The sequence below is a fragment of the Salvelinus fontinalis genome, chromosome 32 (assembly GCF_029448725.1).
Source record: "Salvelinus fontinalis isolate EN_2023a chromosome 32, ASM2944872v1, whole genome shotgun sequence".
Lineage (NCBI taxonomy): Eukaryota > Metazoa > Chordata > Actinopteri > Salmoniformes > Salmonidae > Salvelinus > Salvelinus fontinalis.
Genome location: NC_074696.1, coordinates 24,487,494 through 24,500,147, shown reverse-complemented (window position 1 = coordinate 24,500,147; position 12,654 = coordinate 24,487,494).

Below are 12,654 nucleotides of genomic sequence, written 5' to 3'. Positions count from 1 at the left end.
TATATGTCAAGATAGAGAAGTGTGAGCTCCAAATGAGTTTCCTTCCTGGGTCACATTATCCCTCCCCACGCATCCTAATGGACCCCGTAAAGATTGAGGCGGTCGCCGACTGGCCCCGTCCCACTTCACTCAAGCAGGTCCAGCAGTTCCTCAGGTTTTCCCATTTTTACAGGTGTTTTATACACAACTTTGGTGCGGTGGCAGCTCCTCTCACTGTCCTAATCTATCAAGTCCCAGACCTGTTTTTGCTGGACCTCCGAGGCTGACAGGGCATTCATGAAGCTCAAGGGACGTTTCACCTCTGGACCCATCCTCATTCATCCTGATCCGACTTGTCCCTTTGTGGTGAAGGTGGATGCCTCGGACACCGGAGCAGGGGCGGTCCTTTCACAACGGAACGAGGAGGACAAGAAACTGCACCCATGTGCCTTTCTCTCCAAGTGGTTCTCGCCAGCGGAACACACTTATGATGTAGGCAACCGGGAGCTCTTGGCAGTTAAGTGGCTCTTGAGGGGTGGAGGCACTGGTTGGAGGGGGTACCTCATCCTTTCGTGATCTGGACGGACCATAAGAACTTGGTCTCCATTCAAGAAGCCAAGAGGTTGAACACTCGCCAGGCTAGATGTGCTCTGTTTTTTTAACAGGTTCGATTTCACACTAGCCCATTGCCTGGGATCCAAGAAGCAGAAGGCAGACACCCTGTGCCGTCAACACAATGTCTCTAATGAGGAGAGGGACCCCAAGCCCATCATCCCCAGCTCAAGCATTGTGGCCCCTGTGATGTGGAGTTTTGAGACCACGGTCTGACAATGTTGTCTTAGCTGATTAGCTGTTTCTGTCTTACCTGTTGTTTTCTTAGCTAGCTCTCCCAATCAACACCTGTGATTGCTTTATGCCTCACTTTATGTCTCTTTCTAATGTCAATATGCCATGTATACTGTTGTTTAGGGTAGTTATCATTGTTTTATTTTACTGAGGAGCCCCTAGCCCCACTCAACATGCCTCAGATACCTTTTTTGTCCCACCTCCCACACATGGGGTGACCTCACCTAGCATAACTAGTGCCTCCAGAGATGCAACCTCTCTTATCGTCACTCAATGCCTAGGTTTACCTCCACTGTACCCGCACCCTACCATACCCTTGTCTGTACATTATGCCCTGAATCTATTCTACCACACCCAGAAATCTGCTCCTTTTTTTCTCTGTCCCCAACGCACTAGACGACCAGTTTTGATAGCCCTTAGCCGTACCCTCATCCTACTCCTCCTCTGTTCCTCGGGTGATGTGGAAGTTAACCCAGGAATGTGTGTCCCCAGGTGCTCTCGTTTGTTGACTTCTGTAACCGTAAAAACCTTGGTTTCATGTTACCATCAGAAGCCTCCTCCCTAAGTTTGTTTTACTAACTGCTTTACCATATTCCGCCAACCGAGATTTCCATCCCCAACTACAACATTTTCCATCAAGATAGAACTGCCAAAGTGGGAGGAGTTGCAATCTACTGTCAAACGCTCCCTAAAACACTTCTGCGAGCTAGTCTTTCTAATCGACCTGGCCCGGGTATCCTGGAAGGATATTGACCTCATTTCGTCAGTAGAGGATGCCTGGTTATTCTTTAAAAGTGCTTTCCTCACCATCTTAAATAAGCATGCCCCATTCACAAAATGTAGAACCAGGAACAGATAAAGCCCTTGGTTCACTCCAGACCTGACTGCCCTTGACTAGCACAAAAACATCCTGTGGCGTACTGCATTAGCATCGAATAGCCCCCGCGGTATGCAACTTTTCAGGGAAGTTAGGAACCAATATACACAGACAGTTAGGAAAGCAAAGGCTAGTTTTTTCATCCTGTAGCACATTGCATCCTGTAGCACATACTCCAAAATGTTCTGGGACACTGCAAAGTCCATGGAGAATAAGAGCATCTCCTCCCAGCTGCCCACTGCACTGAGGAAGGAAACACTGTCTCCACTGATAAATCCACAATAATTGAGAATTTCAATAAGCATTTCTCTACGGCTGGCCATGCTGTCCACCTGGCTACCCCTACCCCGGTCAACAGCCCTGCAACCCCCACACCAACTTGCCCAAGCCTCCCCCATTTCTCCTTCACAAAAAAATCCAGATAGTTGATGTTCTGAAAGAGCTGCAAAATCTGGACCCCTACAAATCAGCTGATCTAGACAATCTGGACCCTCTCTTTCTAAAATGATCACCCGAAATTGTTGCAACCCCTATTACTAGCCTGTTCAACCTCTCTTTCATATCATCTGAGATCCCCAAAGATTGGAAAGCTGCCACAGTCATCCCCCTCCAAAGGGGGGAGACACTCTAGAACCAAACTGCTATAGACTTATATCTATCCTACCCTGGATTTCTAAGGTCTTCGAAAGCCAAGTTAACAAACAGATCACCGACCATTTCAAATCCCACCGTACCTTCTCCACTATGCAATCTGGTTTCCGAGTTGGTCATAGGTGCACCTCAGCCACGCTCAAGGTCCTAAACAATATCATAACCACCATCGATAAGAGACAATACTGTGCAGCTGTATTCATCGACCTGGCCAAGGCTTTCGACTCTGTCAATCACCGTATTCTTATCGGCAGACTCAACAGTCTTGGTTTCTCAAATGACTGCCATGGCTGGTTCACCAACTACTTCTCAGACAGAGTTCAATGTGTCAAATTGGAGGGCCTGTTGTCTGGACCTCTGGCAGTCTCTTTGGGGGTGCCACAGGGTTCAATTCTCGGGCCAATTATCTTCTCTGTATACATCAATGATGTCGCTCTTGCTGCTGGTAATTCTCTGATCCACCTCTACGCAGACTTCTGTATACATCTGGCCCTTCTTTGGACACTGCGTTAACTAACCTCCAGACGAGCTTCAATGCCATACAACTCTCCTTCCGTGGCCTCCAACTGCTTTTAAATGCAAGTAAAACTAAATGCATGCTCTTCAACCGATCGCTGCACGCACCTGCCCAGCTGTCCAGCATCACTATTCTGACTTAGGTATTTGTAGTTGTCCACATATTCTAGGTGTCTGGTTAGACTGTAAACTCTCCTTCCAGACTCTCTTTAAGCATCTCCAAACCAAAATTAAATCTAGAATCGGCTTCCTATATCGCAACAAAGCCTCCTTCACTCATGCTGCCAAACATACCCTCGTAAAACTGACTATCCTATCGATCCTTGACTTCGCGATGTAATTTACAAAATAGCCTCCAACACTCTACTCAACAAATTGGATGCAGTCTATCACAGTGCCATCCGTTTTGTCACCAAAGCCCCAAATACTACCCACCACTACGATCTGTATGCTCTCGTTGGCTGGCTCTCGCTTCATATTCGTCGCCACACCCACTGGCTCCAGGTCATCTATAAGTCTCTGCTAGGTAAAGCCCCGCCTTATCTCAGCTCACTGGTCACCATAGCAGCACCCACCAGTAGCACGCGATCCAGCAGGTATATTTCACTGGTGACCCCCAAAGCCAATTCCTCCTTTGGCCTCCTTTCCTTCCAGTTTTCTGCTGCCAATGACTGGAATGAACTGCAAAAATCACTGAAGCTGGAGACTCTCCCTCACTAGCTTTAAGCACCAGCTGTCAGAGAAGCTCACAGATCACTGCACCTGTACGCAGTCCATCTGTTAATAGCCCATCCAACTACCTCATCCTCATTCTGTTATATATTTATTTTGCTCCTTTGCACTCCAGTATCTCTACTTGCACATTCATCTTCTGCACATCTATCACTCCAGTGTTTAATTTATATATTGTAATTATTTCACCACTATGACCTATTTATTGCCTTACCCCCCTTATCTTACCTCATCTGCACACACTGTATATTGACTTTTTCTATTGTATTATTGACTGTATGTTTGTTCATTCCATATGTAACTCTGTGTTGTTGTTTGTGTCGCACTGCTTTGCTTTATCTAGGCCAGGTTGCAGTTGTAAATGAGAACTTGTTCTCAACTAGCCTACCTGGTTAAATAAAAGTGAAATACATTTTTTTAAATAAAAATATTTAAAAAATCCAAAGTGTAATTAATAACTTCACCATGCTCAAAGGATATTCAGTGTCTGCTTTATTCAGCTTTTCATTTTTTATTAATTTGTAAAGATTTCTCAAAACATAATTCCAATTTGACATTATGGGGTATTGTGTGTAGGCCAGTGACACAAAATCTCAATTTCATCCTTTTTAAATTCAGGCAGTAACACAACAAAATGTGGAAAAAATCAAGGTGTGTGAATACTTTCTGAAGGCACTGTATTCAGCATTTTGAAATGCATCATGTGTCTGTGAGAGGTGATTGAGATGCATGGACTCGCCTTTGGGCACTGACACACTATGGTATTCCGTGTTCTTACGATCCAAGAGAAGTGAACGCCAGGCATACTGCATATCCAATATAGTTACAAATTAAAAGCACAAGCAATAATAACCTGCACATATCATTGTTCAGTTTGCCAATGGGTTATGCTGATTTTGGATTCCGGTTTGGATACGCTAGAGTTGGGCTGTTTACACCTTGACCACACAAATGAGTCGTTTGTCCAAGGCTCACTGCAACTCAGGTAACATACTGTACTGTACATGAAGATAACTGTCCCCGTGCCTGCAAGATATTAACCAGCATTACCCTTATGGAAAAACCACATGAATTTCATGTGACCACAAGTGATCTTATGTGAAGTTAATGTGATAACCTGTAACAACATGTAAAGAAAAATGTAAAAACATGAAACCACACATGTGAAAAAAGGAATTACAGGAAGATCATCCTTCCCTGTGCCTGTAATATATTAGCCAGCATTACCCTTATGGAAAAAACACATGCTTTCACGTGAAACATGTGATTTTCCACTTGTGAAATCATGTCGTTTTTCTGTAAAGGTACAAATGAAATACATCTATGTCCACTTTTTACTTTTCACTTCGATGAAATAGGTTTTTGTCTATTGCTCATTTCCATTGGCCACGAGCCACTCAGATGACTATGCAATACAGGAAGATCACTTCCTGTTATTGTCCCTGGCCAGATCCCAAATCGACCTCTAAACAATACTCCCTGTGTACTTGCGGAGATTTGAGAGGATTTGATTGGTATAGGCAATTTGGTGAAACTTCCACCTAGCCTATTAGATAGCAAGGTGGAGTTATTGCCATATTGCTTACACCTGTCAAAATCATCTCAGATCTTCCCAAGTGGATAGAGCATCCTTCCCTGTTCCTGCTACACTAGATGTTAGCCAGACGTTCCATGACCTTTGAATAAGGAGAAACCTGTTCAGGCAGCAAGGGTGCTCTTCACCATTCAATGATAAGGAAGAACAACTTTCAAACCCTCCCTATCCTATCCTCACCCCCACGTAAAGTAGGTTACATAAATATGCTAATGCATCATATCGCTATCTCCCTTCTCCCTGATAATTTAGGGAAACACAATGGATGTTTTCACACAAAATACTTTATCATTACAGTGGTGATTATGTAGCTAGAGCACAGGCCTTTATCGTAGAAACACACAGTTACTCCTCTGACCTCAGCTCGGCAGCACAGGCTTTCCCAGTCTGCCCCTCTCTTTGTTGCCAGCTCTACCTTGACCCTGACCTTCATCTCTCCTTGCCTGTTTCCTTCCCCAAATATTGTCTGTCGGAAATAAGACATTATTTTGAATGTCACCAAGCCATTGATAAGCGTTACGCCACCCCACGTCACCACTACTAACTGATCCTGTCACGTTCCTGACCTGTTTTCTGTCGTTTGGTATGTGTTTAATTGGTCAGGGCGTGAGTTTGGGTGGGTAGTCTATGTTATGTGTTTTCTATGTTGGGTTAATGGGTTGCCTGGTATGGCTCTCAATTAGAGGCAGGTGTTTGGCGTTTCCTCTGATTGAGAGTCATATTAAGGTAGGTTGTTCTCACTGTTTGTTTGTGGGTGATTGTTCCTGTGTGTCTGTGTAATCCACATGGGACTGTTTCGTTTGTTCGTTCGTTTTAGGTAGTCTGTTCCTGTTCTTGCGTCCTTCGTCTATATGTAAGTTTGTTTGTTTCAGGTCTGTTGCCTTCATTTATTGCTTTGTAGTTTGTTCTAGTGTTTTGTCAGTGTTTCGTCTGTTTTGAAATAAATAGTTATTTATTCATCACCCGCTGCGCCTTGGTCCGTTCATACACCACCAGACGAACGTTACAGAATCACCCACCAAACCCGGATCAAGCAGCGGGTTAACGGACAGCGCACGAAGCAGGATTTCTGGTCTTGGGAGGAAATCATGGAAGGAAAAGGACCATGGGCTAAAGTTGAAGTGAATCGCCACCCATGGGAACAGCTGGAGGCAGCTCGGAGAGCGGAGGAAACCGGAGAGAGGAACCGGAGTTATGAGGGGACGTGTCTAGCACGGAAGCCCGAAAAGCCCGCAAGTACAACCCAAAAATTTCTTGGGTGGGGGATAAGAGGTAGTGGGTCTAGGGCAGGTAGGAGACCTGCGCCCACTTCCCAGGCTAACCGTGGAGAGCGGGAGTACGGGCAGACACCGTGTTATGCAGTAGAGCGCACGGTGTCTCCTGTACGTGTGCATAGCCCGGTGCGGGTTATTCCACCTCCCCGCACTGGTAGGGCTAGATTGAGCATTGAGCCAAGTGCCATGAAGCCGGCTCTACATATCTGGCCACCAGTACGTCTCCTTGGGCCGGCTTACATGGCACCAGCCTTACGCATGGTGTCCCCGGTTCGCCTACATAGCCCGGTGCGGGTTATTCCACCTCCCGCACTGGTCAGGCGACGGGGAGCATACAACCAGGTAAGGTTGGGCAGGTTTAGTGCTCAAGGGAGCCAGTATGCCTACACGGTCCGGTATATCCGGCGCCACCTTCCCGCCCCAGCTCAGTACCACCAGTGCCTACACCACGCACCAGGCTTCCAGTGCGTCTCCAGAGCCCTGTTCCTCCTCCACGCACTCTCCCTGTGGTGCGTGTCTCAAGCTCAGTGCCTCCAGTTTCGGCACCACGCATCAAGCCTCCTGTGCGTCTCCAGAGCCCTGTACGCACTGTTCCTTCTCCCCACTGTTCCTTCTCCCCGCACTCGCCCTGAGGTGCGTGCCCTCAGCCCGGTACCTCCAGTTCCGGTACCACGCACCAGGCCTATAGTGCACATCGAGAGTCCAGTGTGCCCTGTTCCTGCTCCCCGCACTAGCCTTGAGGTACGTGTCTCCAGTCCGGTACCACCAGTTCCGGCACCACGCACCAGGCCTACTGTGGGCCTCAGCAGGTCAGAGTCGGCTGTCTGCCCGACGCCGCCTGCACTGCTCGTCTGCCCAGCACCGTCTGAGCCATCTGTCTGCCCAGCGCCGTCTGAGCCATCTGTCTGCCCAGCGCCGTCTGAGCCATCTGTCTGCCCAGCGCCGTCTGAGCCATCTGTCTGCCCAGCGCCGTCTGAGCCATCTGTCTGCCAAGCGCCGTCTGAGCCATCTGTCTGCCCAGCGCCGTCTGAGCCATCCGTCTGCCCAGCGCCTTCTGAGCCGTCTGTCTGCCCAGCGCCTTCTGAGCCATCCGTCTGCCCAGCGCCTTCTGAGCCATCCGTCTGCCCAGCGCCTTCTGAGCCATCCGTCTGCCACGAGCCATTAGAGCCGCCCGTCTGTCCCGAGCCATTAGAGCCGTCCGTCAGTCAGGAGCTGCCAGAGCCGCCAGCCAGTCAGGAGCTGCCAGAGCCGCCAGCCAGTCAGGAGCTGCCAGAGCCGCCAGCCAGTCAGGAGCTGCCAGAGCCGCCAGCCAGTCAGGAGCTGCCAGAACCGCCAGCCAGTCAGGAGCTGCCAGAGCCGCCAGCCAGTCAGGAGCTGCCAGAGCCGCCAGCCAGTCAGGAGCTGCCAGAGCCGCCAGCCAGTCAGGAGCTGCCAGAGCCGCCAGCCAGTCAGGAGCTGCCAGAGCCGCCAGCCAGTCAGGAGCTGCAAGAGCCGCCAGCCAGTCAGGAGCTGCCAGAACCGCCAGCCAGTCAGGAGCTGCCAGAGCTGCCCTACAGTCATGAGCTGCCCTACAGTCATGAGCTGCCCTACAGTCATGAGCTGCCCTTCAGTCATGAGCTGCCCTCCAGTCATGAGCTGCCCTCCAGTCATGAGCTGCCCTCCAGTCATGAGCTGCCCTCCAGTCATGAGCTGCCCTCCAGTCATGAGCTGCCCTCCAGTCATGAGCTGCCTTCCAGTCATGAGCTACCTTCCAGTCATGAGCTGCCTTCCAGTCCGGAGCTGCCTTCCAGTCCGGAGCTGCCACTCAGTCCGGAGCTGCCACTCAGTCCGGAGCTGCCACTCAGTCCGGAGCTGCCACTCAGTCCGGAGTTGTCCCTCTGTCCTAAGCTACCTCTCTGTCCTTAGCTACCTCTTTGTCCTGAACTACCTCTCTGTCCTGAGTTGTCTCCTCTATTGTAGAGGGGAGTTGGTGAAGGTTCCTGGACCATGGTCGGGGGCGAGGGTCGCCACTCAAGGGACGCTAAGGAGGTGGACAAAGACAGTGGTGGAGTGGTGTCCTCGTCCACCGCCGGAGCCGACACCGCGGACAGATGCCCACCCAGACCCTCCCCTTGAGTTTTAGGGGTGCACCCGGAGTTCGCACCTTGAGGGGGGGGGGGGGGGGGTTCTGTCACGTTCCTGACCTGTTTTCTGTTGTTTTTTTATGTGTTTAATTGGTCAGGGCGTGAGTTTGGGTGGGTAGTCTATGTTATGTGTTTTCTATGTTGGGTTAATGGGTTGCCTGGTATGGCTCTCAATTAGAGGCAGGTGTTTGGCGTTTCCTCTGATTGAGAGTCATATTAAGGTAGGTTGTTCTCACTGTTTGTTTGTGGGTGATTGTTCCTGTGTCTGTGTAATCCACATGGGACTGTTTCGTTTGTTCGTTCGTTTTAGGTAGTCTGTTCCTGTTCTTGCGTCCTTCGTCTATATGTAAGTTTGTTTGTTTCAGGTCTGTTGCCTTCATTTATTGTTTTGTAGTTTGTTCTAGTGTTTTGTCAGTGTTTCGTCTGTTTTGAAATAAATAGTTATGTATTCATCACCCGCTGCGCCTTGGTCCGTTCATACACCACCAGACGAACATCACAGATCCAAACAAATTCCTACAAAATCATCTATGTTTTGAATCCAAAACCTCCTAGAAGAAGGGTATTGTCTATTCATTTGTCATCAAGTAAAAATCCAGTAATAACTGCTTACAGTACAGCGGATGTTAAAATCCATATGGCACCAATCTACTAAGAAAAGCATCACTTCATTCCTTCATGTTTGATACAGATCTAAGCCACCAAATCCATCTTGTTCTTCCTGCATGTTCAATTTGTCCATTATCGTCTCATTTATTAAAGCCACAGTCCTAAACTTGAGTTTTAGCCCAACTACAGTCCTGCCTCTTGGTTGATATAAAGCTATGGGGCTGGGAAAATGTACAGTGCATTCGGAAAGTATTCAGACCCCTTGACTTTTTCACACTTTGTACGTTACAGCCTTTTTCCTAAATGGATAAAAAAAAAAAAAAAAAAATCATCAATCTACACACAATACACCATAACGAGAAAGCTAAAACAGGTTTTTAGATTTTTTTGCTAATGTATTCAAATTTAAAAATGGAAATATCACATTTACATAAGTAATCAGACCCTTTACTCAGTACTTTGTTGAAACGCCTTTGGCAGTGATTACAGCCTCAAGTCTTCTTGGGTATGACGCTACAAGCTTGGCACACCTGCATTTGGGGAGTTTCTCCCATTTTTCTCTGCAGATCCTCTAAAGCTCTGTCAAGCTGGATGGGGAGCATCGCTGCACAGCTATTTTCAGGTCTCTCTAGATATGTTGGTCTCTCTAACATCAATAATATTCCTCCCTTTCCTTGAAGTGACAATCAAACAGAAGGACTAATCCTAATCTTCCCACCATTGAATAAAATATACTCACATAAGCTTCATGTGTCTTGAAGTAAAACTTTTTTTGTGAAAACATACCAGATTGACACTTTTCCATTATATAATGTTGGAATGACAGGTTCCTTTAATTAAACCTTTCGTAAATAATCTACATAGTGATATCCTCACCTGCTCCCTCCTATAGACTAAACTGTGGCTGCATTCTCAAATAACACCATATTCCCTACAAATCCCATAGGTCCCTGGTCAAAAGTAGTACAGTAAATAGGAAATCTGGTACCATTTGGAATGCGGCCCATGACTCAGTAAAAGGGACATAGAGAGAGATGAGAATCATGCCCGAAAGGGTTTCTGGGTTTGAGTGAAAGAGCGGGAAGACTTGAGGAACCAAGGGAGAAGCCATGCTATCGTAAATACAGTATCTCATACATTCTAAATTACCGCCCATTTGGAAAAGGAAAATGCAATAAATATTTACTCTGAGCTGCGCTTCGGTAGGTTGGTGGTAGATGGAAGGGGGTGTTCCCCAACCAAGTCTTTTGTCCTTTGAAGAATGTCTCTGCTGGTAATTGGATACGTTGTAGTAACGTCGTTGTGTGGTAGACGGGATACTCTGTCTGTTCTTTCCTAATTTACGTTTGCAGCTGCTGTTGCTAACTCAACGTCTAGGAGGTATCAGGTCCTGAATCACCACTGGCTATGGTCTATGGTACAGGGGGCGGGGGCTGTTAGGCATGTCAAGCACCTTGTCTGCCATATGAATGATTTATCTCACACCCTTTAGAAGACCTGAACTTCTGGCTCTCCAATGCTAGACCCACTCTCTCTATCTTTAAAAAGTCACTGGATAAAAGAGAGATGTGTGCTGATTAAAACACAAGGATATGGCAGTAGTGTTACAGTAGAATGCCTCTATATTCAGATTTGACCAATCAGACCAGATCAGAATTGGGCTGACTGTGTAAACGCAGCCAAAGTAGCCCCATTTCCGACAAGGGGCGCTTCTGTTGATTCCTCTTACATCGCATTGTGGCATCATACAAACTCAATGATTCAGGTGTTAAGACGTTGGTCACAAGACATCATATCAGTGTGTTTACTGGGACTAACTATACTAATTCTACCCCTGTGTCCTTGATTTCCCCATCTCCTCTAAGAGGTGATATGGGTGTGACATGGTGAGGTTGGACCCAGTAGCAGAGAAGAGACCAGACGAGGAATCAGTGGTTAAGGATAAACATAATACTTTACTGAGAAACGGTGACGGAAGGATCACAGTAACACTGGGGAAACAACAAGTACTAAGTCTCGAAAACTCACTCAGGAGACAAACGCACACGCACACAATTCAAGCTTCAGCAAAGGACAACAGAAAACACACCTCTTTTAACAGTTAAATCACAATGAGTAAGTAAGACACACCTGAGTGTCGTTAATGTCTCTAGGACGGTCTCTGCCGCCCTCTAGTGACAGGTGAAAGCATGACAATGGACATGTGCATGTGTGTGTGTGTGTGTGTGTGTGTGTGTGTGTGTGTGTGTGTGTGTGTGTGTGTGTGTGTGTGTGTGTGTGTGTGTGTGTGTGTGTGTGTGTGTGTGTGTGTGTGCGCTTGTGAACTACATGGTGAAAAATTAACCCGCAACAGTCCAGTGGACGATCTCAGCAGTGTGTTATTAGCATACACCGCCCAGACGAGGAACTTGCTCCATTTGCTGGCCTGGGTGGAGACGAAGCAGCAGAGAAACTTTTCCAGCTCCTGGTTGGCCTGCTCATTTTGCCCATTCAACTAAGGGTGGAACCCCATGGAGAGACTCACCGATGCTGAGATAGTCCTGGGGAAGTCTGTGTAGTCGAAAGACATGGGTAACCATGAGATCAAGTGTCTCCTTTGCTGAAGGCAACTTGGGTAAGGCGATGAAATGGGCTGCCTTGGAGAACCGATCGATGACCACCAGGATACTGTTAAGCCCTTGAGATGGAGGTAACCCTGTCATAAAGTCTACAGTCAGATGAGACCAGGGCCAGCTGGGGATGGGCAGGGACTGGAGCAACCCGGCCGGTTGCTGACGTTAAGACTTGCTTTGGGCACAGATGAAACAGGCCACAACAAAGGATCTCACATCCACTATCGTGTTGGGCAATCAGAATAAACTCTTAAACACCTAGTAATATTTTACATCAATAGCAGTAAGTATTAATCGTCACCTTAATTCAGTCTCATCTGAAAGTTGTAAATTCTTGGTTATCTTCACGAACCCTGGCTAACAAGTTGAATCAGCAATACAAAATTGGGTTTAATTATTTATTTACTAAATACCTAACTGATCACACAGAATTACATATACACAGAATGAATCATACCTTGATTACAATTTATGTCATAAAGGAAAACGTCCCTAGCGGGCGGAACAAATATGACAGCTGGTTACTGTAACGCACGTCGTCGGGAGAAGGAGAAGAGGACCAAGGTGCAGCGTGGTAAGTGTTCATATTATTTAATAAAATACGCAACACTTGACAAAACAACAAGCACAACAAACTAACAGTCCTGAAAGGTGAAACAAACACTGAACAGGAAACAACCACCCACAAACATAGGTGGGAACAGGCTGCCTAAGTATGATTCTCAATCAGAGACAACAATAGACAGCTGCTTCGAATTGAGAACCAACATAGAACACCAGACATAGAATGCCCACCCAACTCACGCCCTGACCAACCAAAATAGAGATATAAAAAGGATCT